Raw genomic sequence first — 23,990 nt, 5'->3', positions numbered from 1 at the left:
TATCATCATAAACAGAAAGTATCAATATTTTAAATGGCCATACTGCCCAAAGCAATTTACAGATTTAAAGCTATTCCTATCAAACTACCAATGATATTCTTCACAGAGTTAGAAGAAATGCTATTTTACAACTTGTATGGAATCAAAACAGAGCCCAAATAGCCAAGGCAATTCCAAGCAAAAAGAACAAAGATAGAAGCATCATGTTACCCAACTTCCAACTATACTACAAAGCTATGGTAACCAAAAGAGTATGGTACAGATACAAAAACAGACCCATAGACCAACGGACCAGAATAGAGAGCCCGGAAATAAAGCCACAAACCTACAACAATCTGATCTTTGACAAATTCAACAAAAGTAAGTAATTCAGGAGAAAGCTCCCAATTCAATAATGGAACTGGGAAAACTGCCTAGTCATATACATAAGATTGAAACTGGATCCCTTCTTTATACCATATATAAAAATCTATAGTAAAAAAGAAAGCTCTTAAAATCCACAGCCACTTCACTCACTTGAAAACATCTATAAGCTGTTTTCTGTTTTTTATTTTATTAAAATAAACTTACTGTTTGCATTTCTATAAAGAATTAACCTAGTTTCAGGAAACCCTGTCGCAGCAGGGAAGGTAAGCAACAGTCTCCCTGACCACGACTAGTTTCATTACGCACCCTGATGCTTCAAGATGTTCAGAAAAGTGGCAGCTTGGAAGAGTAAATCTATGCCCAGCCTGTGCTCAGGGTCACAGGCTCAGTAACCTTTTGAGAAAGCCAGAGGGGAAGCTTGGCTTACTGTGAAACCTTTTAAAAACATATTCAAAGGCTTCAATGAGTGCCTGTCCAGACGTTAGAAGAACATGGGCCTGGAAACATCAGGTCCAGGCAATTGAGAGGCAGCGTCTTCCTCACACCCTGTCCCTGGACATTGGGGTGTGGGGACACAGTCCTGGTTCTTCCACTGGAGGAGTTCATGTTCATGTTTGACTTTCTTCTAAAACCTGTGCTGTGTCTTTGACTGCATGCCGGGAAGCACAAACATTTGACTTCATGCAAAACAAATCCAAAAACAACTAGAAGAGAAAAGTTTTGGTAATATAAGGTCATCTCTTCAAGTCCACCCTGGAAACTCGTAACATATATTTAAATATTACAGTGAAAAGGCAGCTTAATATACTTTTTAAAAGCATCTGAAGTAATCTGCTAAGATTAAGTGTGTAAAAAAACATGGATTCCCTTTGAGGGTACTTTGTCTTTTGAAGAAGGGAAGGTGGGGCAGGGAGGGCGCCCGGCCCGGGTTAATGCTTCAGGCACCCGTCGGCTTCCAGGGAGCCTTGCTGCGGTCCCCACAGTAATACAGGAGCACCTCCCAGGCCTCACTATCTCGGGAGGTGTTGAGGATGGCCGTGAGGTAGCCGTCGATGTCCTGCAGTTTGGTTTAGCAATTCCCACATTTGCTGTGATTGATCAGTCTTCCTAAGCGATTTGTGTCTCTAGTTGCATCCAGCAGGTTTTGCTCAGATACTGAAAACAGTAGAGGTAGCAGCTTCCGGAGGGTCCTGTGCGTACACAGCCTCCTGCATCTTGGCGTCGCGATCTTGATGAGGCCCCGCGGTTATTTCACCACAAAGGCACTCTGGGAGAAATGCTTGATGGCGATGGCATCCCTGCCTTTGCCATCAATGAGGTCATTCTTCATTCCTTCTTTCTTCCCATCTTCAATCAAATCATCTGGTATTTTCCTTTCTTCGGACTGCAGCTCACCTTTGCTCTTCCTGGAGCTGCTTCGGACAGGGTAGAAACCTGAGAGTTTGCCAGTCTGTTGCGTTTTTCCTTGATGTTTTTTCCAGAGGGGGCGGCGGGGGGTGCTGTGTGCCCTTGAAGGGCTTCTTCGGAGCTTGCTTGGTGATGGCTGCATTGGTGGAATCACAAGACGAGGTTACAGTTTTGGGAGGTTCTGCTGCTTCAGATTATTGGTTTGGAAAAGGTGCCAGGGGACTTCTCCTGGCATGTTTGATCTTCTGTTCCTGAGACTTCCTGGTGCTCCGTATTGCATTTCCTTTCTCTTCTCGTTTCTCGGAGATTATGGCTAACGGTTTCCTTGGCATTTGACTCCGTGATGTGTAACTGAGTTCTCTTCCGGAAGCGGGGAACGTATTCCAGAGCATCTGTTGGGGCTCATGTAGGAATAGATCTTTGATCGCCGGGTGAATACATTCTCCCCGTCCGTGCAGGGCTCCTCGGGTCCCTCCACTCCACCATCTCCAGCCCTCGCCGTCGCTGCCACCGCCGTCTCCACCGCGCGGAGCTTGGGCTTCTTTCTGCCCGTAGCCCCGCCTGGCCCTCGGCAACACCTCGAACCCTGCACGAGCCGCCACCGGCGCTGTCACCGCTGATGCCGCCGTCACTAGCCCCCCCGCAGCTCCCCCTCCCCCATGGCCGGAGAGGCAGGGCCGGGCATCCGCGCCACCGCAGTCCGGGGTGGCCCTGAGCACAGGACACAGGGAGGGAGACGCAGAGCCCTGTCCTCTGCGGCCCCGCCCACTCTCCAGTGCCATTGCCCACCATCCGGTGCCTGGCCCGGGGAGGAGGCTCAGTTCAGCTACTGTGGAAAGCAACGTGGCGATTTCACAAATAACTTAAAACACAAGTACCGCTAGACTCAGCAATCCTGTTACTGGGTATATACTAAAGAAATAGAAATCTTACCATAAAGAGACGTCTATGGGAGTACAGGATAGAAACCCCTCACCTCCCACGCACCTTCTGGGCTAAGTAAGACTTGAAAATTTCCTGTGAGGCTCCCTGTAGGGGGCTCCTAAGCAGGCGCCGGCTTCTACAAGGATTAAACATTTTTCATGAACCTAAGCCTCTCTTCTGTTGTCTTCCGTCAGATGGACACGCATAGAGTCTAGAAAAACTTGATACTTTGTTTTCATTTTAAACAAGAAGTTGACTTAAAAAACAAGTCGCAGGAAGTGGAGGGAAAACTATTCAAGATTCAGTTTTTTTCTTTACTTCCTTACATCCCTTCCCTTCTTCACTCCTTTTCCCCTCCCCATCTTTCTTTCTTTCTCTCTCTATTTCTTTCTTCTTTCTTTCTTTCTTTCTTTCTTTCTTTCTTTCTTTCTTTCTTTCTTTCTTTTCTTTCTTTCTTTCTTTCTTTCTTTCTTTCTTTCTTTCTTTCTTTTCTTTCTTTTCTTTCTTTCTTTCTTTCTTTCTTTCTTTCTTTCTTTCTTTCTTTCTTTCTTTCTTTCTTTCTTTCTTTTCTTTCTTTCTTTCTTTCTTTCTTTCTTTTCATTCCTTTCTGCTTTTCTTTCTTTCTCTTTCTTTTCCTTTCTTCTTTCTTTTTTTCTTTTTCCTTCCTTCCTTTTCTCCTCCTCCTCCTCCTTCTTTTTAGGAACACCTATCCCTACCTGGAGACAGACTGTGATGTATGGAAGACATGTACAGAAAGATTAGTTACAAAATCTCTTTGAATTTATAACAATAAAAAGCATTAAAATCGTCCAGTCTAAAAATGTATTTGCAAAGGTTTTTACATTGTTGCAGATTTTTGTTCTTTTGTTTCTTTGTGCTTGTTTTGGTTAAGACCAATAAATTCCTCTTCAAAGCTTCCTTAGTCTTTCTTGCTCTGTACATAGCCCTTCCTGCTTAATCTGTAAAGATCACTTGCTTCTCTGCTTAATCTGTACACAGCCCTTCCTGTTTAATCTGTAAGGAGCACTTGTTTCTCTGCTTAATCTGTAACTAGCAAATCTTTTACTCTTACTCTGTGAACAACCTTTCCCGTGCCCAGACATGCCTTGTACTTCTTCTGTAAACACTTCCCGACTTAGCAAAGTACAGCTTCTCCCTTCCCGCCTAATTAGCCATATTCAATTTCAAACAGTAGCCAATAGGTTAGCTTAGACTGTGCGGTCAGACTCCAGCGAATGGGGAAAGGACACAGAAACAAGAATTGCCTTAGGGATAAAAACCCCTACCCTAACCTGCTAGATGTGCTCTTGCGATGGGCAGGAAGCAGGCAGCACACTTCTGCAGAAGTAAATGTGTCCTGCTAAGAAGTTTTCTGTCTAAGTACTGATTTTCTTTGTGGCACCAAGCACTTGTTTTCAACATCAGTGAGGGCAAAGTAATTACTAGTAGATGAGGGTAAGAGCTGAGTGAGGAGCCACTGAAGAAAGGGACTCTTTTCACAGAAACAGTATCTTCCCCACTCTATCTCCACTGGATGTCAATCAACCCATGCCACTGGTCATTTAGTAAAAACAAGCAAGCACACAGAAACTGCAGCATGCTTGCACACCTACACCAGATACTTTCTGTACACTAAAGAAATGGGGGCCCAGTGTGGTGGCTCACGCCTGCAACCCCAGCACTTTGGGAGGCCAAGGCGGGCGGATCACCTGAGGTCAGGAGTTTGAGACCAACCTGGCCAACATGGCGAATCACTGTCTCTACTAAAAGTACAAAAATCAGCCGGGTGTGGTGGTGCACACCTGTAATCCCAGCTACTCTAGAGGCTGCGGCAGGAGAATCGCTTGAACCCAGGAGGTGGAGGTTGCAGTGAAGCAAGATGGTGCCACTGTACTCCAGCCTGGGCAACAGACCCAGACTCCTCTGAAAAAAAAAAATTAGAAGAACGAAAGAAAGAAAGAGAAATGGGGAAGGAGAAAGTAAAGGATAGAGAGAAGGGAGAAGGGCCGGGCGCGTGGCTCACGCCTGTAATCCCAGCGCTTTGGGAGGCCGAGGCGGGCGGATCACAAGGTCAGGAGATGGAGACCACGGTGAAACCCCGTCTCTACTAAAAATACAAAAAATTAGCCGGGCGCGGTTGTGGGCGCCTGTAGTCCCAGCTACTCGGGAGGCTGAGGCAGGAGAATGGCGTGAACCCGGGAGGCGGAGCTTGCAGTGAGCCGAGATCGCGCCACTGCACTCCAGCCTGGGCGACAGAGTGAGACTCCGTCTCAAAAAAAAAAAAAAAAAAAAAGAGAGAAAGGGAGAAGGATACTCTACCAGTCTCTACCAGTCAAGTTGTGATGGAACCATATGGTGATTTTCACATGAGAATGTCTGCTTGGTCTGTGGGAACAGAGTTATAAGGTAAAGTAGCATGTGTGTTCTTAGTAGACACCTTTTCTGCTGCTGGAACACATATATTCTATCTTTGTCCCCCATTTCTGTCTGTGCAGGTGTGTCTGTTTTACCGATTGCTGCCCATAAAACTGGAATCTGGTCTGTCTCATGAACAAACCCTGCCATTCGATGTAGGCTTCCACTCACTCAGTAAGTGATTTGTGCCTCCTTCCTTTCTGCTGCAGTCCAGCACCGTCCTACCTGCCACCTTCAAATACACAGGGTCATTGTCCTCAGTCTTGATTCAAACCTTTCCTTGGCCACAGTGGAGCCTGAAAGCTTCGGCTTCACAAAATTTCCTGTGAGGCTCCCTGTAAGGGGCTCTTAAGCAGGCACGGGCTTTGGGAAGGATTAAGCATTTTTCATGAACCTAAGCCTCTCTTCTGTTGTCTTCCGTCAAACACACACACGGACGCTAGAAAAACTTGATTCTTTGTTTTCATTTTAAACAAGAAGTTGACTTAAAAAACAAGACGCTGGAATTGGAGGGAAAACTATTCAGGATTCAGTTTTGTTTCTTTACTTCCTTGCTTTCCTTCCCTTCCTCCCTCCTTAAAGGTCCTAAGTCTGTGCCAGACTAGCAAACTAGCAAGCCAGCGAGGATGTGGCAGAGCTTTACTAGTGTTTTTATTACCATTCCTACAACAGCAGCAGCAACAACAACAACTACTGCTTCTAATAGTGGTGATAACTATAGTAATGATGAATAACAACAGTAATTGTAATTGTTGATGTTTAGTTTATATATTTATAATTGATAATGTCCTGCAATTTACTTTAATAACTTTTATGGCATGTTACTTTTGGCATAAACCTCTGGACCCCTCCACATTCCACCTTAAGGATGAATTTCACATATGGCCTTATGGCTGCCCACCTACCGGTGTGGGCCCTCTCTCCCCTCTACCCCTAGACCTAAAATCTGGTTGACTTTCTGAGAACACATAGTAGCCATGGCACTCATATAATCCATTTGATAACTTTCTGGAGTGGCCACATCCGCTGCCTGCCAGTGGTAGCCCACCACACCTCATGTTGGTTGACCTGGACTGGGCAAAGAGGAGCATCTCTAGGGAGGCTCAGGTCTGACCCTCTCTCCTCCATCATATGGGAGGGATCTAAGCATGGACAGTGGAAGCCTTCCAGCCCCACTCATACTCACTATTACCTGGCCTGTGGCAACCCCTGAAACAGGGGTGGAGAGGCAGCTCCAACCACTTCCAAAATCCATCCCAGCTAGTAAGCAAGCCCCAGGAAAGTGGAGTAGAGGCAGGATGACCCCTGTCCCTTAGCCTTGGGGTGCATTGGCCACCTCCAAAAGCCCACAGGGTAGGTGGGGCCTCCAGCCCACTCTACTGGCACAGGTAAAAACAGCTCAAAAGACCAGCTATCGCATCAATACTGCAGGGTTCACAGCAGGACAGCGATGAACACTGCTCCCCACAGGGTGGAGAAAGAAAGAAAGGATGAACTTTGGAAGGGTGCAGTGGCTTATGCCTGTAATCTCAGCACTTTGGGAGGCCCAGGAGGGTGGATCACCTGAGCTCAGGAGTTTGAGACCAGCCTGGCCAACATGGTGAAACCCCATTTCTACTAAAAATGAAAAAATTAGCCAGGCAAGGTGGTGTGTGCCTGTAATCCCAGCTACTCAGGAGGCTGAGGCAGGAGAATCGCTTGAACTGGGGAGGTGGAGGTTGCAGTGAGCCGAGATCACACCATTGCACTCCAGTCTGGGCAACAAGAGCGAAACTCTGTCCCCTCCGCAAAAAAAAAGTATGAACCTTAGGAGCACCCTTGTGTGCTGTGGGACGAACGCTCATGACAATGATTTCAATAAATGTATCAGAGTGAGGGAGCTGCTCTACTATGTAGGAAACCTCTACCCAGGAACAGTTTGTCTCTGAAGGGTTAACACCAGGCTCTGCAAGAACGTGCATTACCTGATGGAGTGCCAACAGGACCACACTGTTTTTTTTTTTTTTTTTTTTTTTTTTTTTTGGTAGCAGTTCTGATGAGCAAACAGAAAGGCTTGACCCCTTTACATGTACATGGTTCCTTGGGTCTAGTGGGTAGACTTAGATTTCACAGTACAGACAAAAGTTTTGACTGTTCTTTCTCAGTGGTCAGTAACTGCCCTGCAAGTGTGGAGAAAAACAGGTCCACTCTGCCATAGGTGGGGCAGGAGCTGGTGGTTTGAACCATGAAGTGCACTTGTGAATCATGTGGCCTTGGGGTAGCTGGTAGAAGCCTAGGACATAAAGAGCCTTTTTCTCTTGGTTTGGGGTGTCAGGAGATGGGGTCTCAGTGCTTCAGTCATTTCAGGGTATGTGTTGGGGCCTCTAGGGCTCAGGGCTGGGATGTCACTGACTAACCACGCAATACCAAGTACCCAGCAGCTAAGGGGTATAGATTGTGTTGAGAGGAGAGTTGTAGCAAGTGTTTGGAAATAGCCATGCTCCTGCTGTTGTTGAAGTGACAAAGAAGTGGCTGTCTGTTTCTCAGTCAGGGACGAATGTCCAAAGCCCTGGGGACCCAGTATCATTGGAGGACTTCCATTCAAGTTCTATATGCTCTGGCAATTGCTAAACTTCAGAAAACAGAGGAGGTAAAACTTTTTGTAGCTGGTCTGGCCTTAGAGGTCCACAACCTGTCATCAATGATGCAAACTGCCCCATACTGCACCCTCATCCACTACCATATACAAAAATCAACTCAAGATGGATCAAAGACTTAAATCTAAGACCAGAAATCATAAAAATTCTAGAGTATAACATCAGAAAAGCTCTTTTGGAAATTGGTTTAGGCAAATAATTTATGACTGAGACCCCAAAAGCAAATACAACAAAAACAAAAATAAGTAAATGGAACCTAATTAAACTAAAAACCTTCTGAATAGCCAAAAACAAAACAAAACAAAACAAAAAACCAGCAGTCAACAGACAACAAACAAAAAATATTTGCAAACTCTACATCTGACAAAGAACTAATATTCAGAATCTATAAGAAACCCCCAAAAATTAACAAGAAAAAAAAAACAAATAATCTCATCAAAAAGTGGATGAATAGACAATTCTCAAAAGAAGATATACAACAAACATATAAAAAAACAGCTAAGCATTACTAATTATCCAGGAAATGCAAATTAAAACCACAATGAGATATCACTTTAGTCCTGCAAGAATGGCCATAATTAAAAATTAAAAATAAATAAAAATAAATGTTGGCATGGATGTGATGAAAAGAGAACACTTTTACACTACTAGTGGGAATGTAAACTGGTAGAACCACTATGAAAAATGGTATGAAAATTTCTTAAAGAGCTAAAAATAGAACTACCATTTGATCCAGCAATCCCCCTATGGGTACCTACCCAAAAGAAAATAAGTCATTATATGAAAAAGACACATGTACACAAAGTATGAAAAACTTTATTAGTAAAGAGTATTAGTAAAAAAAGTGTTTTGGCAGGAACTAAAAAAATGTTCAATCATTTATTAACAGAATGTCTATTTAATCTTATTAATATACTGCATACATGACAAGCTAAACATCAAAACCAGATAGTTCAAAAAATTTGATAAAATAATATAATAATTTTAGCATTTTCTTGTCTCACCTCAAGCAGATATAGAACTCATTCTCACTGATTCATGCTCCTTACTTTAAACATGATGATTACATGCTGGAAAAAACTAGATTTTCTGGATTATCACTTTTGTATTTCTTCAATGAGGCATTTGAGGGAATCAGTACTGGGCCTGGACAGGAAGAAATCATGATCACCATGAATAAAGGTAAACAAATAAAATGGATTTAATTTTTCTGTATCTTTGGACATTTGTCTCAACTATCTGGGCTAAACAACTGACTGTTTTCTTCCATATACCAAAATTAAGCATTTTGTATAGCAAAAGGCCAGTTTCACTGGAGGGAGCCTTGGGGAAAGAGAAACAGAGGGAGGAACGATCCTGGGGGTTGAAAGATGAGGGTAGTAATCTGGTCTTCTCTGAAAACAGTGCCCCAAAACATAGCACCTTTAAACAACCAGTAATTAATATCTCACAATGTGTTGGAACCAGAATAGGGGCGTAGCTTGGTTGGGTGTCTCTGACTCAGGTTCTTTCATGAGGTTGAAGCTGAAGTGAGGGATAATTTGTTTTCAAGCTATTGTGGCTGTTGGCAGAATTCAGTGTAGACTGAGAGCCTGAGTTTTTCTTGGTCTATTGGCCTTGTCACTCCTTCAGTTCTCTGCCACGTGGACCCATACACAGAGCAACTCATAACATCAACATTGGAGCTTGCTTCTGCAATGTGAAGAATACAACAGAGAGACCCAGAGAGAGACAGAGACAGGAACAGAGATTGAGGGAGCAAACACAAGACTGAGTAGAAGGGAAATTACACTGTTTTCGTATATAATCCTGGGAGTCATGATAGACTGATGGTCTATTTTCTCCCAAATTTGTATCTCGAAGTTGTAACTCTTAATGTAATGATATTAGGAGGTAGAAGATAATTAGGTCCTGAGGATGAAGTCCTCATGAATAAGTTTACTGGCTTTATAAAAGAAATCTCAGCGAGATTTCTCTTGTTCTCCACCAGGTGAGGATACAACCTGAAGTTTGCAGTCGGCAATTCGGAAGAGTTCTCACCAAAGGCTGACCATACTGGCATCCTGATATTCAACTTCCAGACTCTGCAACTGTAAGAAATAAAATTTCACTGCTTATCAGCCATACTATCTATGGTTCTTTGCTATGGCAACCTGAAGTTTGAGGTGTTACCCTACCATATTTGTTATACTCTGTTGGTCAGAAGTGAGTCACTAACCTCTTCATGCTGGAAGAGGTTATGCAGCTGCTCACTTTATGTATCAAGGTGAGGCACATGGGTCTGATTCTAAATATAATGAGAAAACACTGGAAGGCTTAATGTAAGAAAATGACAATATTTGAATTTCATTTAATTTCGACATCTCATGGCACAAAATTAAAAATAAGGCACAGAGAGAAAATTACTCTCCCAAGATCACACTGCTGGACCCCAGGCCTGTTTCAATTATATATCATGCCACCTCCCACCCCTTATGGTAATTTTTGCATCTTTAAGTTTGCACATTATCTACTTATGATGCCATACCTTGGGTTTTATAAGTTTTACCTCATATACACCTGATGAGTTTCCCAGGAAGAAGATTCTAGCATTGTTGCCATTGTGCATGTTGGGTGACAGAGAAGGTCCTGAAACACACACTGACTTGTCTAAGGTCACAGAAATAGTAAGACAAGATGTTCTGACCTATATCTGTTTCAAACCTGGGTCCTAGACCATATCCAGCTCTTCTCAGGAAGCTGAGAAAGGGGCTAGGGGCTGTGTTCTCATGATTGTGGACAAGGGAGGAGTTTACATGGGAAAGGAGGGTGAGCAGTCAGGAGCCCAGCAGGGCCTGTGGGTCAGTCTTGTTAAAGGAGGGAGCCCAGGTGATGGAATCTTGAAGTGACCTCACTTCCTTAGTTACAAACGCCAAGCGAATTTAAAACTCTGGTAAACTGGGACCCTCATTTTAGAGATAGCCCTGTGTTTAGTTAGAAGATTCTGAAGACAGCAAGATGTTTTCCTGCTGTATCTTGGATTTCTGAGGCTCTCACCTCAGGAAGGCTTAAACTGAGAGCATTTCCTTATGATGTAGACATTGGCTCATTTCTCATCCCTGCCTCTTGTGGAAGGGGGCACCCATAGGTAATAGAAGGCCACGTGGGGCAGGCCCATCCAGGCCAGGCCTCACCTTTGATATCATCTGGCCAACCCTACACCTCTCCTTATCACCATGTCTTATGGGAAAGAAAGAGATAATGGGTCCTTTTCTGACAGGAGCAGGTTTTCAGCTGTTGAGAAGCTAACACATCTGCCAAATTTATACCCCAGGTTATGGCTGGTAGGATAGAAAGTTAAGTGCTGGGGACTACCTTTATCTGTTCAGATGTTTATTCAAAAACTTCAAGCTGTCATCTGAATTTCTCCCTGGGAGGAGGTCAAGGCGAATGTTGCTTTGTGCCTGATCTAAGGGGCAGAATTTTTAATGGGGGTGTCCCGTGTGGTGAAACCCAGGCATGCCATTGACACCTCTTGGCCAGGCTTGCAGGCATTCTCTTTGCAGAGCTCCATGAGGAGCTGTTTGATGAGTTCAGCTACTTTGTCTCATTGGACAAAGAGCAGATATACCATGTCAACAACCATGGGCAGGGTTGGTCTGGGATGGAAGTGGGCACAGTGGGGTCTCCAAAGAGACCCAAAAGACTAAGGAAGGCCCAAGATCCAGACCCAAATATGAGGACTCCCTGGAAAACGTTTTAGAATTTCCTCAATTAAGTGTCCCAAAATCCCTTCCCAAAGGAATCTGGCGTCCATTAGTCCATAATAGCAACTTAGGTGCACGGTCACCAGTCATATACTTGTAGAAATATCAAAGAAAACACTTTTGTGCTGTTTTTACTTTACACTAGGCCACGAGTGTCTTTGCAGGTTGCTACTATGTTTATTGCTTTAACTACCCACCCCAGATACCTCCTGCAACAGGCAGCTTCAATGTCCTCCCTGCCAGAACTTTTCTAAGATTTAAAAATGTACACTCTTACTAGAGAAGGGTTTTATCCAAATAGCGGGGGTTACACAGAAAGGGTCATTAGTCATCTCACAGAACTCATCGCTATAGCCCTGTCAGGGTAGGAGCTGTGCCCTCACATGTCTTCATGATATTTCATAAGGGAGAGCCTTTTACTCAGTAATTAAGCCTTTTAATGCTGATGGATCCTGACATAATAAATTCTATTTCCATTTCACTCATGCTTCAGGAAACATCTTACGTGTGTCCTAATTGGCTATGACACTTTGCTATGACTTCTGTAATAACACAGGCTGAAGTCTCTAACAACAAAAATTGAGTTTCTCACAGTTCTGGAGGCTAGAAATCCAATCTGAAAATGGTGGCTGGGTGTTTTCTCTGAGGTCCCTCCTTGGCTTGCATATGATCATCTTCTATCTCTGTGTCCACAAGATCTTCTCTTGTGCTTTTCTGTGCCCTGACTGCCTCTTCCAATGAGGGCCCCAGTTACGCTGAATCAGGATGTATCCCAATGAATTCACTTAACCTTAATTACCTTTGCAGAGACTATATGTTCAAATATAGTCACATTCTGAGTCACCAGGTACTAAAACATGAACACATAAATTTTGGGAAGGGGAACACAATTTAGCTCATGACATGTACTAATCCCTGGTAGATGACAGTCTCTCAAGAAAGAAATGACTCAGTTTAAGAACAGGCATATGTAAAGTTGAATAGCTAAAGCCAGATTGTGTTCCAGAAGGGCTGTGACAGGTACACTACCAACAAGAGTTTCTGAATGTATCTGCCATTTTGGATCCAGACTTCCCTGGATGTTAACCTTCTTTGAATTATTTGACAAACTGGTATCAAGGTAGCAAAGAAAATTATGTTTCAGGGGGCGCGCCCAAGATGGCTGAATAGGAACAACTCCAGCCTCCAGCTCCCAGCGTGAGTGACACAGAAGATGGGTGATTTCTGCATTTTCAACTGAGGTACTGGGTTCATCTCACTGGGGAGTGCCGGACAATCGGTGCTGGTCAGCTGGTGCAGCCCAACCAGCGAGAGCTGAAGCAGAGCGAGGTATTGCCTCACCTGGGAAGCACAAGGGGGAAGGAAACCCCTTTTCCTAGCCAAGGGAAACTGAGACACACAACATCTGGAAAATCGGGTAACCCTCACCCTAATTCTGTACTTTACCAAGGGTCTTAGCAAACGGCACACCAAGAGATTATATCCCACACCTGGCCCGGAGGGTCCCACGCCCACGGAGCCTCCCTCATTGCTAGCACAGCAGTCTGAGATCTAACTGCAAGGTGACAGCAAGGCTGGGGGAGGGGCGCCCCCCATTGCTGAGGCTTAAGTGGGTAAACAAAGCCACCGGGAAGCTTGAATTGGGTGGAGCCCACTGCAGGTCAAGGAGGCCGGCCTGCCTCTGTAGACTGCTCCTCTGGGGACAGGCCATAGCTAAACAAAAAGCAGCAGAAACCTCGGCAGAGGTAAATGCCCCTGTCTGATAGCTTTGAAGAGAGCAGTGGATCTCCCAGCATGGAGGTTGAGATCTGATAATGGACAGACTGCCTGCTCAAGTGGGTCCCTGACCCCTGAGTAGCCTAACTGGGAGACATCCCCCACTAGGTGCAGACTGACACCTCACACCTCACACGGTGGGGTACACCCCTGAGATGAAGCTTCCAGAGCAAGAATCAGACAGCAACACTCTCTGTTCAGCAATATTCTATCTTCTGCAGCCTCCGCTGCTGATACCCAGGCAAACAGCGTCTGGAGTGGACCTCAAGCAAACTCCAACAGACCTACAGCTGAGGGTCCTGACTGTTAGAAGGAAAACCAACAAACAGAAAGGACACCCACACCAAAACCCCATCAGTACGTCACCATCATCAAAGACCAAAGGCAGATAAAACCACAAAGATGGGAAAAAAGCAGTGCAGAAAAGCTGGAAATTCAAAAAATCAGAGCACATCTCCTCTTCCAAAGGAACGCAGCTCATCACCAGCAACAGAACAAAGCTGGACGGAAAATGACTTTGATGAGTTGAGAGAAGAAGGTTTCAGTTGATCAAACTTCTCAGAACTAAAGGAGGAATGACGGAACCAGGGCAAAGAAACTAAAAACCTTGAAAAAAGAATGGATGAATGGATACCTAGAATAATCAATGCAGAGAACACCTAAAAAGAACTGATAGAGATGAAAACCATAACACGAGAAATATGTGACAAATGCACAAGCTTCAGTAACTGACTCAATCAACTGGAAGAAAGAGTATCAGCGATTGAAGATCAAATGAATGAAATGGAGCGAGAAGAGAAGTCTAGAGAAAAAAGAGGAAAAAGAACAAAGCCTCCAAGAAGTATGGGATTATGTGAAAAGACCAAATCTAGGTCTGTTTGGTTTGCCTGAAAGTGACGGGGAAAATGGAACCAAGTTAGGAAACACTGCAGGATATCATCCAGGAGAACTTCCCCAACCTAGTAAGGCAGGCCAACATCCAAATTCAGGAAATACAGAGAACGCCACAAAGATACTCCTCAAGGAGAGCAACTCTAAGACACATAATTGTCAGATTCACCAAAGTTGAAATGAAGGAAAAAATGTTAAGGGCAACCAGAGAGAAAGGTTGGGTTACACACAAAGGGGATCCCATCAGACTAACAGCAGATCTCTCAGCAGAAACTCTCCAAGCCAGAAGAGAGTGGAGGCCAATATTCAACATTCTTAAAGAAAAGAATTTTCAACCCAGAATTTCGTATCCAGCCAAACTAAGTTTCATAAGTGAAGGAGAAATAAAATCCTTTACAGACAAGCAAATGCTGAGAGATTTTGTCACCACCAGGCCTGCCCTACAAGAGATCCTGAAGGAAGCACTAAACATGGAAAGGAACAACAGGTACCAGCCATTGCAAAAACATGTCAAAATGTAAAGACCATCGATGCTAGGAAGAAACTGCATCAACTAGCGAGCAAAATAACCAGCTAATATCACAATGACAGGATCAAGTTCACACATAACAATATTAACCTTAAATGTAAATGGACTAAATGCTCCAATTAAAAAACACAGACTGGCAAATTGGATAAAGAGTCAAGACCCATCAGTTTGCTGTATTCAGGAGCCCCATCTCACATGCAGAGACACACATAGGCTCAAAATAAAGGGATGGAGGGAGATCTACAAAGCAAATGGAAAACAAAAGCAGGGGTTGCAATCCTAGTCCCTGATAAAACAGAATTTAAACCATCAAAGATCAAAAGAGGCAAAGAAGGCCATTACATAATGGTAAAGGGATCAATTCATCAGGAAGAGCTATCCTAAATATATATGCACCCAATTCAGGAGCACCCAGATTCACAAAGCAAGCCCTTAGAGACTTGCAAAGAGACTTAGACTCCCATACAATAATAATGGGAGACTTTAACACCCCACTGTCAACATTAGACAGATCAACGAGACAGAAAATTAACAAGGATATCCAGGAATTGAACTCAACTCTGCACCAAGCAGAACTAATAGACACTACAGAACTCTCCACGGTATCACAGCCAAATTCTACCAGAGGAACAGGTGGAGTTGGTACCATTCCTTCTGAAACTATTCCAATCAATAGAAAAAGAGGGAATCCTCCCTAACTCATTTTACGAGACCAACATCATCCTGATACCAAAGCCTGACAGAGACACAACAAAAAAAGAGAATTTTAGACAAATTTCCCTGATGAACATCGATGCAAAAATCCTCAATAAAATACTGGCAAACCGGATTCAGCAACACATCAAAAAGCTTATCCACCATGATCAAGTGGGCTTCATCCCTGGGATGCAAGGCTGGTTCAACATACGCAATTCAATAAACATAATCCAACATATAAACAGAACCAAAGACAAGAACCACATGATTATCTCAATAGATGCAGAAAAGGCTTTTGACAAAATTCAACAGCCCTTCATGCTAAAAACGCTCAATAAATTCGGTATTGATGGAACGTACCTCAAAATAATAAGAGCTATTTATGACAAACCCACAGCCAATATCATACTGAATGGGCAAAAACTGGAAAAATTCCCTTTGAAAACTGGCACAAGACAGGGATGCCCTCTCTCACCACTCCTGTTCAACATAGTGTTGGAAGTTCTGGCTAGGGCAATTAGGCAAGAGAAAGAAATCAAGGGTATTCAGTTAGGAAAAGAAGAAGTCAAATTGTCCCTGTTTGCAGATGACATGATTGTATATTTAGAAAAGCCCATTATCTCAGCCCAAAATCTCCTTAAGCTGATAAGCAACTTCAGCAAAGTCTCAGGATACAAAATTAATGTGCAAAAATCACAAGCATTCTTATACACCAGTAACAGACAAACAGAGAGCCAAATCAGGAATGAACTTCCATTCACAATTGCTTCAAGGAGAATAAAATACCTAGGAATCCAACTGACAAGGGATGTAAAGGACCTCTGCAAGGAGAACTACAAACCACTGCTCAGTGAAATAAAAGAGGACACAAACAAATGGAAGAACATACCATGCTCATGGATAGGAAGAATCAATATCGTGAAAATGGCCATACTGCCCAAGGTAATTTATAGATTCAATGCGATCCCCATCAAGCTACCAATGAGTTTCTTCACAGAATTGGAAAAAACTGCTTTAAAGTTCCTATGGAACCAAAAAAGAGCCCGCATCTCCAAGACAATCCTAAGTCAAAAGAACAAAGCTGGAGGCATCACGCTACCTGACTTCAAACTATACTACAAGTCTATAGTAACCAAAACAGCATGGTACTGGTACCAAAACAGAGATATAGACCAGTGGAACAGAACAGAGTCCTCAGAAATAATACCACACATCTACAGCCATCTGATCTTTGACAAACCTGAGAGAAACAAGAAATGGGGAAAGGATTCCCTATTTAATAAATGGTGCTGGGAAAATTGGCTAGTCATAAGTAGAAAGCTGAAACTGGATCCTTTCCTTACTCCTTATACGAAAATTAATTCAAGATGGATTAGAGACTTAAATGTTAGACCTAATACCATAAAAATCCTAGAGGAAAACCTAGGTAGTACCATTCAGGACATAGGCATGGGCAAAGACTTCATGTCTAAAACACCAAAAGCAACGGCAGCAAAAGCCAAAATTGACAAATGGGATCTCATTAAACTAAAGAGCTTCTGCACTGCAAAAGAAACTACCATCAGAGTGAACAGGCAACCTACAGAATGGGAGAAAATTTTTGCAATCTACTCATCTGACAAAGGGCTAATATCCAGAACCTACAAAGAACTCAAACAAATTTACAAGAAAAAAACAAACAACCCCATCAAAAAGTGGGCAAAGGATATGAACAGACATTTCTCAAAAGAAGACATTCATACAGCCAACAGACACATGAAAAAATGCTCATCATCACTGGCCATCAGAGAAATGCAAATCAAAACCACAATGAGATACCATCTCACACCAGTTAGAATGGCGATCATTAAAAAGTCAAGAAACAACAGGTGCTGAAGAGGATGTGGAGAAATAGGAACACTTTTACACTGTTGGTGGGACTGTAAACTAGTTCAACCATTATGGAAAACAGTATGGCGATTCCTCAAGGATCTAGAACTAGAGGTACCATATGACCCAGCCATTCCATTATTGGGGATATACCCAAAGGATTATAAATCATGCTGCTATAAAGACACATGCACACGTATGTTTATTGCGGCACTATTCACAATAGCAAAGACTTGGAATCAACCCAAATGTCCATCAGTGACAGATTGGATTAAGAAAATGTGGCACATATACACCATGGAATACTATGCAGCCATCAAAAAGGATGAGTTTGTGTCCTTTGTAGGGACATGGATGCAGCTGGAAACCATCATTCTTAGCAAACTATCACAAGAACAGAAAACCAAACACCGCATGTTCTCACTCATAGGTGGGAACTGAACAATGAGAACACTTGGACTCAGGAAGGGGAACATCACACACCGGGGCCTATCATGGGGAGGGGGGAGGGGGGAGGGATTGCATTGGGAGTTATACCTGATGTAAATGATGAGTTGATGGGTGCAGCACACCAACATGGCACAAGTATACATATGTAACAAACTTGCACGTTATGCACATGTACTCTACAACTTAAAGTATAATAATAATAAATAAATTAAAAGAAAAAAAAATTTTAAATGCCACTATTTCACATATTTAGACACCTTTGTCACTATTGCTCAATAGAAAGGCCTGTCTTGGTTTAGCAGAATTCCACAGGATGCCCTTTTATTTGGTAAAGTGGGAAATACTGGGATCCGGTAGCTCATTCATCTAACTGCTAAAATAATACCACTCATGCCACACTTGGATTATTAACTTTTCAAAGAATTTGAAAGCCAAAAAAATCCATTTAACACTAAAGTTGAAAGTAATTTAAACTGTTTCACATTAAGAAAGCCTGTCAAGGCAGGGCGCAATGGCTCACGCCTATAATCCCAGCACTTTGGGAGACCTAGATGGGTGGATCACCTGAGGTCAGGAGTTTGAGACCTGCCTGGCCAATATGGTGAAACCCTGTCTATGTTAAAAACACAAAAATTAGCTGGTTGTGGTGACACACACCTTCACTCTCAGCTACTCTGAAGGCTGAGGCAGGAGAACTGTTTGAACCCGGGAGCAGAGGTTGCAGTGAGCTGAGACCGTGCCACTGCACTCCAGCCTGGGGGCAGAGGGGAGAAGACAGAAAGAGAAAGAGAGAGGAAGGAGGGAAGGAGGGAAGGAAGGGAGGAAGGGAAGGAGGGAGGGAGGGAAGGAAGGTCACAATCCTGTTGTGCTGTAGGTGTTCATGTTCCAGCTTTTTGCCAAGAAACAAAGCCATCCTTTCCGTATTACAAACTATTCCCTGAGCATGTCACAATCTTTGTTGCATGCATGAAAGTTTTTTGGGTGATGATAGAAAAGGGTGTGTTTTGTTTTATTATTATGACCTTCAAAAGAGTAGCAAGTTGTTCTGCTGTACTTCCAAAAACTGTAGCTGGGAAGAACAATATAGCAGAAAATTATTTTCAAGGACTCAGAAAACAAATGTATGGTACGTACTACACGTTGTCTGTTAAAATAGCCAACCATGGTGAAATCCCTTTGTGGGGAAAAGTAGGAATTTTTACAAATGCAAACGTAATGCTACATCTCTGGGTATAACCACAGTAACAATGGCACAGAAAAATATGTCAGAAACAGAGGAAAAATGGGGTTATATGCTCTGAAAATAAAAGCCTCCTATGGATTCTTACTCTGAGAGTGCCTAGAAATAAGAAGCTGAGTTTCATCGATAGCAGCACGAAATGCAGAGTGGGAAAAGCAGGAAGAAAGTTCTAGTAGTGGCCCAAGCTCAGTGGCCCACACTGGTAGCCCTAGAACTTTGGGAGGCCAAGGTGGGTGGATTTTGGGAGTTCAGGAGTTTGAGACAAGCCTGGGCAACATGATGAAACCTCGCCTTACCAGAAAAAAAAAAAGAAAAAAAAAAGAGAGAAGAAAAAAGAAAAGAAAGAAAAGAAAAGAAAAAAAAGAAACTTCTAGTAACCACAGAAGTCAGTTGCTTTGACCATGGGATATGATGTCAGAATTTCAGGAGTAACAGAAACAGCAGGAAAGCAGGCAGACAGATGGCAGAGATGTTTGCTGTAACCCTCAAGCCCTAAGAAAGAGTCTTGAGTATGTTAACATCACTTTTGAACACTTTAGCGACCACAGCTCTCAGTCTGTGAGGAAAAGTCCTGCTGGCCATTGAGACTGATGTGACAGACTGTCCTGCTCTGGGAAATGTGGAAGGGCTAAAATGGAAAAGCCTAGGTAGGGATGGTTTGGCTTCCCTGGGCCACATTGGAAGAATTGTCTTGGGCCACACATGAAATACACTAACACTAATGATAGCTGATGAGCTTAAAAAATGCAAACAATCTCATAATGTTTTAAGAAAGTTTACACATTTGTGTTGGGCTGCACTTAAAGCTGTCCTGGGTCACATGTGGCCTGCCGGCTGAATGTTGCACGAGCTTGGCCTAGGGTTTCTTGATGACATGAAAACTGTGATAGAGCATTCAAGCCCAAAGCATTGTTTTGTCACAATAGTTTTGGAGAGTAACCAATTTGCATTTTCTGCGTGGTTGTTCAGGTATCACAAGAAAAGAACCCCTGAGAAAGCGCCAGCTTCTGGGACAACAGCATAAGTCACGCCTTCAACCTCCAGTCCTCTGCAATGAACAAGGAGAAAACAATCGTGCTTCCTGTGGCCACCATGACACCTTTATCACAGCCCATGGGCCACGGAGTGACTCCGGCCCTGTCTAGCTCTTTCTTAAAATGTGCATTTTCACAGCACATGGGGGTAGTTGCCAGTGACGCTTGCTACTTCCCAAGGGAGTACTGATGCATTTCTAATACCGGGATGAAAACCAATACGAGACCATGGAGAGAAGCGACTTCTCAAATGCTAGTGCCTTGCAGATGTTGTGGCTGAATCTGTTTTTTTAAGAGACAGAGTCCTGCTCTGTCACCCAGGCTGGAGTGCAGTGGCTCAACTTTGTCTCCTGCAGTCTTAACCTCCTGGGCTCAAGCACTAATTCTCCCACCTCAGCCTCCTGAGTAGCTGGGACCACAGGCAAGTGTCACCACACATGGCTAATTTTTAAAACCATTATTTGTAGAGATGGAGTCTTGCTAACATAGCAAGGCTGTTCTTGAACTCCCAGCCTCAAGCAATCCACCCACCTTGGTCTCCCAAATCGTCAGGATTACAGTCATGAGTCATGGCACCCAGCCATAGACTAAAAATCACTGTCCTAGTTGTGACCTCAGGACGCCTCAGATTTGCCATGTCAGAGTTTGCATGGTCATCTGGTTTAATGATGATTAAACTGCTGTTGAAGATGCTTCATAGCAGTTCTTAAATTACCATGATGAGACATTAGCAATCGAGGCCCTCAAAGAGTTGCCCCAAATAAGTATAAGACAACAGAGCCTCTCACCAAAAAGATTCCCCCAGACTCATTCAAATACAGAAGGTGGTCGGGTGCAGTGGCTCATGCCTGCAATCCTAGAAAGTGGGAAAACTGAGCCCAAGAGTTCAAGACCAGCCTGGGCAAAGTAGTGAGACTCTGTCTCTACAGAATGTTCTAAAATTGCCCAGGGAAGGTGGTGCATGCTTGTAGTCCCAGCTACTCAGGAGGCGGAGGTGGGAGGATCCTTTAAGCCTGGGAGATGGAACTCAGGAGGCTGAGGTGGGAGGATCCTTTAAGCCTGGGAGATGGAGGCTGCAGTGAGCTGTGATTGTGCCCCTGTGCTCCCACCTGGGTGACAGAACAGAAGTGCCAGCCTAATGTCAGTTCTTAAAGGACAGGGCTAACTCAGGTATTTCTACATCACCATGAAGAGCTCATGGGGGTGGTGGGAGGAAGTAGATACTGAAGTCATCTTTTCCAGAAGTTATTACCTGTTTGTTCCAGAAAAGATTAAAATGAGGCATCTCTCTCCTGGTGTCTTCTCCCCCAGACTCCTCCACAGCTTTTTGTTTAAGATTCCAGAGCAAAAACAATAGCAGAGTTGTCATGGTCACAAATAACTGATGGCCACAAATGCATGATTATCAACATAAGATCATTTATATTTTAAAGTGGGGTGTACCAAATTAGTAAAACATGCATACACAGGTCAACAGAGGTTGCCGTAGAGATGGTCAACTATATTGCACCCAGTTTTATTGTTTGTCATTGCTTGGAAGTACATTCACGGTAATTCTCATCTTCCCAGAATGCTAAAACATGCATGCACACACACAGGCTAGACAACAGTCGAGTGTCACGTTCCTATAACATTTAGGTGATGCTCTTATTTCATTTGTGCTCTTGGAACCATGAAAACTCAGAGCTGCAGGAACTCTCTGTTCAGAGTATTATTCAACTCATTACTTTTATAGCTGTAGAGAATGAGGTCAAGGCCAGAATGGAGGCTAGGAGGAGGGTTCTGACCAGAACCCAAGTGAGCCTCTTTTCCTGAGGGTAAGATGTTATGAAAAAGACCCCGGGCCACAGGGTGCAGTGGGTCATGCCTGTAATCCCAGCACTTTGGAAGTCCGAGGTGGGGGGATCACCTGAGGTCAGGAGTTCAAGACCAGCCCGGCCAATATGGTGAAACCCTGTCTCTACTAAAAATATAAAAATTAGCCGGGTGTGGTGGCGCATGCCTGTAATCCCAGCTACTCGGTAGGCTGAGGCAGGAGAATTGCTTGAACCCAGGAGGCAGAGGTCCAGTGAGCCAAGATCGCACCATTACACTCCAGCCTGAGACGCAAGAGCGAAACTCCGTCTCAAAAAAAAAAAAAAAAAAAAAAAAAAAAAAAAAAGAAAAAGAAAAGAAAAGAAAAAGACACCTGGGAAATGCAATCGTCAAACCAAGGAAGGATTCTGTGACATTTGAGAATGATGTCTATCACACATAAAGCACCATTTTTAGGACATTACAGAGCTCTGGGATGTGAATTGTTCTTTTTTCTCTAATGTGTTCATCTAAATGCTTTAAGAGTGCAAGTATTACTTTTTGAAGCTATACTTGCAGTGAAATTATTAAGTGACAGCTGTAGTTTTTCAAATTGTGCTTCCAAAATACACATGTAACTCCTAATTTCTTGAGAATACTCATAAAATTCTAACTTAAAAAAAAAAGCAACCAGACATACTTTGCACAAATCCTACAACAATAGACTGTTGGAGGAAACGTGGGGGCGGAGAGCAGAAGGAACGTTAGAAGAGTGAAAAATGAGAAACATCACAGCATTCCAATAAGAAATAAAAGATGTGTCTCTTCTTTCCTCAAAAAGCTCTCTGGAGCATGGTGCAGTGGCTCATCCCTGTAATCCCAGCACTTTGGGAGGCTGAGGCAGGAGGATCACTTGAGACCAGGAGTTTGAGAACAGCCTGGGCAACATAGCAAGACCCCCATCTCTACAAAAAATGCAAACATTAGCTGGGCGTGGTGGCTCATCCCTGTAATCCCAGCACTTTGGGAGGCTGAGGCAGGAGGATCACTTGAGACCAGGAGTTTGAGAACAGCCTGGGCAACATAGCAAGACCCCCATCTCTACAAAAAATGCAAACATTAGCTGGGCGTGGTGGCTCATCCCTGTAATCCCAGCACTTTGGGAGGCTGAAGCAGGAGGATCACTTGAGACCAGGAGTTTGAGAACAGCCTGGGCAACATAGCAAGACCCCCATCTCTACAAAAAATGCAAACATTAGCTGGGTGTGGTGGCTCATCCCTGTAATCCCAGCACTTTGGGAGGCTGAGGCAGGAGGATCACTTGAGACCAGGAGTTTGAGAACAGCCTGGGCAACATAGCAAGACCCCCATCTCTACAAAAAATGCAAACATTAGCTGGGCGTGGTGGCTCATCCCTGTAATCCCAGCACTTTGGGAGGCTGAGGCAGGAGGATCACTTGAGACCAGGAGTTTGAGAACAGCCTGGGCAACATAGCAAGACCCCCATCTCTACAAAAAATGCAAACATTAGCTGGGCGTGGTGGCTCATCCCTGTAATCCCAGCACTTTGGGAGGCTGAGGCAGGAGGATCACTTGAGACCAGGAGTTTGAGAACAGCCTGGGCAACATAGCAAGACCCCCATCTCTACAAAAAATGCAAACATTAGCTGGGCGTGGTGGCTCATCCCTGTAATCCCAGCACTTTGGGAGGCTGAGGCAGGAGGATCACTTGAGACCAGGAGTTTGAGAACAGCCTGGGCAACATAGCAAGACCCCCATCTCTACAAAAAATGCAAACATTAGCTGGGCGTGGTGGCTCATCCCTGTAATCCCAGCACTTTGGGAGGCTGAGGCAGGAGGATCACTTGAGACCAGGAGTTTGAGAACAGCCTGGGCAACATAGCAAGACCCCCATCTCTACAAAAAATGCAAACATTAGCTGGGCGTGGTGGCTCATCCCTGTAATCCCAGCACTTTGGGAGGCTGAAGCAGGAGGATCACTTGAGACCAGGAGTTTGAGAACAGCCTGGGCAACAGAGGGAGGTCTCGTCTCTACAAAAATAAAAAATTAGCCAGGTTTGGTGGCACATGCCTGTAGTCCTAGGTACTTGGGAGACTGAGGTGGGAAAACCGCTTGAGCCCAGCAGGTCAAGGTTGCAGTGAGCTATGATCGTGCCTGGGTAACAGAGCAAGAGAGTCTCAAAAGAAAAAAAGAAA

General features: G+C 43.9%; 1 pseudogene; it reads right to left on the bottom strand.

The window, feature by feature from the left end:
- Nucleotides 1-1,291: 1,291 nt before the first annotated feature.
- LOC126944237 (N-lysine methyltransferase KMT5A-like) lies at nt 1,292-2,273 on the bottom strand (annotated as a pseudogene).
- Between the last annotated feature and the right edge of the window lie 21,717 nt (nt 2,274-23,990).

Source organism: Macaca thibetana, chromosome 20 (assembly GCF_024542745.1).
Source record: "Macaca thibetana thibetana isolate TM-01 chromosome 20, ASM2454274v1, whole genome shotgun sequence".
NCBI lineage: Eukaryota > Metazoa > Chordata > Mammalia > Primates > Cercopithecidae > Macaca > Macaca thibetana.
The sequence above is the reverse complement of the archived record's forward strand: the minus strand, read 5'-3'. Positions and strand labels throughout refer to the sequence as shown.